Genomic DNA, 5,900 nt, shown 5'->3' with positions numbered 1-5,900 from the left:
AGAGGTCAGAATGGCGTTTACATTACAAAGTCTGAGAATGAGGGAGTAGCGTTGCATTGTCAGATTTCTGTCAGCATCAGGTGCTAAATTGGTCACCATTCAGCACCTATGATTTCCATGCCTATGAAAAACACCAGACAGGGAAACGCTTCAACTCGGATGGCAAACTCGGGAACCCAGTGAAACACTAGGTCTTGTCACAGATACAGGAATTATGGGAGCAAGGAGTCCTCGTTTCGTTCATTACTGCAATTGTTGTCATCAGACACATAGTGTATTGGGACGCAGACAGCGTTCTCGTTGACGAGCGCCACGCGAAAGCTCAGCTAATGGGCATCTCTTGCGGACGAATGTATACATTGCCAGTCCCCAGTCATGGCAGCCCGTCCGCCGCCCGAAGAGGTTACGTAAGTGCTGCAGTGTCATTGCTCCGTGACGTGGCCGTTGCACGTCTCCTTGGGCACTCACGGTCCACCATGACCTAGAGCTGCACATTACACAGGGTCTTACGGGAGGCACACGCACAAACCTTGGCGTGGCAACCGCTCTCAGTGCACAAAACACGCTTCGTCACAGCTTGGGACCGTCCACAGCCACGAAGTCCCGTTCGCCGTTGCCGGGTTGCCCCTTCGCCGAACGTGTCACACGGCGCTGAATGAAGGTCGCCGTCCTCAGAGGCTGCTTCTGCGTGGGTTTCTTCTCTGTCTGGCTTTTGTGGGGGAAGGTTCTCTCACAGCACACGCACGCTGGAACACTCAAAGATTCGCCAGGCCGCGGTGTAGCTGAGCGGATTGGCGGAAACGTTTATACCTTCCCGCCGTCCACACTCATATTGTGTGTCATCGCAAAGACAGCGCATTTAATTTTCGGCATTGAAACAATTATTTACCGCCATGTACGGCTGACTAGGGCATTACAATCGTGGGTGTTTCAAGTATATCTTAGGTTACTAATATTTTGAACTTGTGGTAATCCAGGCGTCCGCACCAGTTGCTTGACGTCATTTTCCCTTGAAGAGTTCTCGTGTCACTCGCCTCCCGATTGGCGGGATTGCAGCCGGTCGTAAATTGTCGTCACTTTCCTGCTCTCCCGCCCCTAGAAGGTTTCACACGGTGTCCCATTGGCCTGATTTTATGGGGATTCGGGTCTTGCAATGCTCGCGCTCGCCCGACAAGTGGAGGCGTAAGACGAAGTTCGGAAATAGTTACTGTATATGCATATACAGTAACTCTATTCGTGGAGACCACTTCGAAACATCAGAGGGTGCGTATGCATTTTGGTTTCTGCGACCAGCGGCGATCCATTGTTCTTCGTCGCCGGCCGGTGGTTACGTCACCATGGCGGGCGCGCGCTTCTTTCCGAAGTCTTGAAGCCTCGAGGCAGCGCCTCGCAATCGTGCAGCGTATGTTCCTCTCATCTGTTTTATTGGTTCTGTTCCTCCTGCTCTGGAAGTGTCCAATCACAGGAGCGCTGGCGGAAGTGTCTAGGTCGGCGCGTCAAACTTTGTTCTTTGTTTTATAAGTGCAGCACTCGCGGCATCTAATCGATATATTTTGTTACTTGAATTGGCTATTCGGTGTCCTGAATAATTGTTACATAGTCGACTGGTTGTACTATATTATTTACCTCACTGTACTTAATTCTCTGTTAATAAACCACCTGCGGGCTCACCGTCCCGTCGTGGCGATGGTCTGAGCTCCCGTGTGATGCAGTGCGACTGCACGAAAAGATAAACGAGGACTCGGCGCCCTATATGAACTCGTAGTACTCGAACTCGAGGTAGTGTTTGACGGGTACGGCTGAAAGCATGCCACTTCGTCCTTGTTATTATTTATGTGCTCATGGGAACAAATACAGCTCGGTAAGAGAGCACTATGGTCGGTAACGGTAAATTATTAACAAAGACAAACTGTGACATATTTTTATACTGTTCTCGTGTGTTACACGCCCTTTAGTGTATGTATGTACTACAGCACCTCTGATTATTTCTTCGGATTTTGTTCTTCTTATTCTTTTTAATCTTTGTATGTATCTTTGATGTTCGGTAAGCCGGCTCTACCTTCCCTATTTTTGCATATCTTTATAAAAACAAAAAAGCAATGCCTCAAGCTGTGACATCAAATCAATGCCTAGCCACGCGGCAATTGATAAGGCATCTTTCATATTTAATGATGATGACGATACTCCCGGGATGATTGGCGCCTCATATATGTAGTGGCTGCCGTAGCACCTACTAACGCAGGAGTATCGGCCAAGAATCGGGGGGATCATATAGCGTGAAAATTTTAACTGATGCTAGACGTTACAGTGTCAATTAAAATTAAGGGTTACCTTGATATACATCCCAACTTTAGCAAATCATGTTATTCATTGTCACTTGTATGTATCTTCAATGGTACATCCCCCTGAGTGGCACATACCCACTCTAGGGACATGCCAAGAAAGCGTATTGTAACCTTTCGATAATAACTACATATTGAAAAAATAAAATAAAAGTAAAACTTAGAGAGGGAGAAAAAAGAGTACTATAACAATAACAACATTGTGAAATTTCCAACAGACCAGACAGCCGAGCTTAGCTGCCCGAATTCCGACAGTTTTCTTCTTCGTCTTTTGATACAGAGGCTGATTAAGATCTGGCGTCACAAGAAACCTGGTCGCGGACGTGCGTTCTTCGCGAAGCAGCTTCCAGATTGTTCCTCAAAACACGATTTCCACCACAAACCCACGTCGCACTTTGTTGTAACAGCTCTCGAATTTTTTATTTCTTTGTTGAGGATTGGATATTTTCCTTGTTAGAAGCACTGCATTGTGATCAACAGACCACTGGAATCGCCCCACCGCAGTGGTCTATTAGCTAAAGTACTCGGCTGCTGACCCGCGGGATCGAATCCCGGCTGCAATGGCTGCATTTTTGATGGAGGCGAAAATGCTGTAGGCCCGTGTGCTCAAATTTGGGTGCAATTTAAAGAACCCCAGGTGGTCGAAATTTCTGGAGTCCTCCATTGCGGCATCTCATAATCAAAGGGTGGTTTTTGGGACGTTAGAGTACACATATATACCATTGACCACGGGAATCAAGAGTACAATGCTAACAGCGCTATCACATTTATGGCGAAGTCTGACATCATGAAGTAGTACTGATAGTTGGGTGGTTGGTAAGCAGCATTTTTGGGTACAGTGCGAGACTGACGAAGAAAGCATTGTAAAAAGACACAGACGAGTGCTCGTCGTTGTCCCTTTTGTAGTTTTCCATCTTTGTCGGGCTCGTGCTGCAGCCAAAAATGTTGACATGATGTACTGATATGTGCAGGGTTGCCAAATTCATGAAAATTTCTCAGATTAAGGTAATTTTCAGGTCTATGTGGGAAAAAAGGAAAGTTTGCCATTTTGTGGGAAATTTCGCACTTTCCAACCCATTTCATTTTCAAAATAAATTTTCACATTTTCATGGCAAGCTTTCGCACTTGGATGCATACTATTACTCTTAAATTCTTTTTTTCTAACAATGCCATGGATTGACCGCCACAGGCACGAGCACGAGGGAGCAGGATGGGAGGGGGGGTCACCCCCTTGGCGACTTCAGAATTCAGAAGGAGGGGGGGGGGGCAAAATCTGCCCAATGCATTTACCTAATAGGTAGGGGGACGCTTCGGTTAACATCTCTCCTTCCTTGATGGACTGCCTTGCACATGTCTATGTTGACCGCGACCACTGGTTTTCTAAATAATATAGACGCACCTGTGATCTCACTGTGTGTGGGTATTTTTTGTGTTGCCTTGTGAAGTGCACACAATTACACATATATTTGCAAAAGTCACTTTAACACTCGCATTTAACGCTTACCCTTTGTCTCAATAATAGATGATTTAGCTTGCACTGCTTATTTACCGCACGGAAAAATATAGGTAACACCTCCGCATCGGCTGAAAAGTGTGCTCGAATGGACGTCACCGTACGGTGAATCTTCGTACTTCACTGGACTATACGAAGTTTATCGTGCAGAAACGAATACCGGGTCTGTGGAAACACAATGTGTGGGTGACAGGCGTAATGTACAAAGGAAAATGCTGAATAAATAATTGTGCCTTTTAAAAACGCTTTACCCCCCCCCTCCCCTACAGCACCTGAATTGGAGACTGTTTGATCGCCACGCCGCATTGGCTTACACCTGTCAGCAAGGATTATCTGACGCACTAAAATTCTAGGTTGACGGTTTGACTGTGCAGTGTCTCTGCGAGTGCAAACTCCGTGTTTAGTACTAAACACCGCCGAATTGAGTGCGCAGGCGAGGCTGGAAATGTTTGAACTTCTGAACAAAGCGGTGCAGAGTGGTGCGAGAGCAGTTCACATTGTAGAAAACAGATTTGAAGATGGAGCTCGGAGGCGAGGAAGAAGAAGCAGCCAGGGTCACGCTCTGCACATTTTTTTTGTTCTGTCAACAATAAACCGAAGACGTATCGGTTATGCGGTCTCTCTGGTCCTTCTGAAACATGGTGCCGTGACCAGGATTGATTTGAAGACAGACGCAGAGACTTCAACCCCATTCGCAACAACGGGTTGAAGAACGAAGCAGTGGCGTCTGGCTCAAGGACTAACCGTCGAGAGAAGGACCACGACCGACGACTGTTGGCGACGCACATAAAAAAGGCAAGAGCTCTTTCAACACGTTTTAGGCATGAATAAAGAGGTCCTATCGAAGAAGCGGAAGACGCTTCGAGCAAATGTGACGACGCTTACGAGCGAAATCGATAAGAAGATAGAAGAAGACGCCGATCGAGCGCAACTTATGACGCTTCTAAACCAGATGAAGAGCGTGTCACAGACGCTAAGACAAGTTAACGAACAGATAGAACCGTTCATTGAAGAAGACAGCGCGGAGGCAGAATTTGAAAGAGTTTTGCATTATGAGATGAAGATCGTCGCTGCAACGACAAAAATTGAGGAGCGATTACGCGAGTTAGAACAAGCGACGCAACTGACTACGAGAATAGTCACAGAACAGGCGAGTTCAGTGCAAGGTACTGACCAAATCTCGGAGACGCAAGAGCTTGTTAAGTTGCCACGCCTTGAAATGATCAAGTTTGATGGGAAAAAAACAGCATGGCCAAGGTTTTGGCATCAGTTCGAGACATCGGTGCATAACAGAGTGAATATGCCGAAGAATCAAAAATTTAATTATCTTCTGGCGTCTCTGAGCGGGCAGGCTGCTTCCCTCATAGAAGGCTTGCAGTTTTCTGATCAGAATTACGAGCATGCAGTCGCTCTTTTGAAAGAAACCTTCGGACGAGAAGATAATTTAAAAGAGAACTACATAAAAGAGCTTGCAAATTTGGAAGCAGTGAAGAGTCCTAAAGATGTAGATGGGTTGAAGAAACTCTTCCAAAAGTTGCAAGTGAACACACGAGCACTGCAGTCGTAAGGAGTGGAAATGGATAGTTACGCCACAGTGATAGCTCCTGTTGTAAAATCTGCGCTACCGGTGGATATGAGGATTGAGATGAAGATGAAGGAGTTAAAGAAAGGTGACAACAGACCAGCAACTACGGAATCGAACTCAGCGTCAAGAAACAGCACGAGCAGTTTGAAAGAAATTATGGAGTTTTTAAACATATATATACGCAGCAGAGAAGAAACTCGAGAGGGAAAATACGACGTGACCCAGTCACCGCACAGTATGAGGCGGACTAGAACATCTACGCTTCAAAGCACCTCGATGAAAAAATGCATCTTTTGTGAGATGACTGGACACTACACGGAAGATTGCAGAAGAAGCATTAGTATGCAACAAAAGAAAGAAGCCTTGCAACAGGAACGAAGGTGCTTCAGATGCACCAGACCTCACCACACGGCGAAGATATGCCGTGCTAACGTACGCTGCAAAACATGCAAGGGAAGGC

The sequence above is a fragment of the Rhipicephalus microplus genome, chromosome X (assembly GCF_043290135.1).
Source record: "Rhipicephalus microplus isolate Deutch F79 chromosome X, USDA_Rmic, whole genome shotgun sequence".
Taxonomy (NCBI): domain Eukaryota; kingdom Metazoa; phylum Arthropoda; class Arachnida; order Ixodida; family Ixodidae; genus Rhipicephalus; species Rhipicephalus microplus.
Note: the sequence above shows the minus strand (reverse complement) of the source record.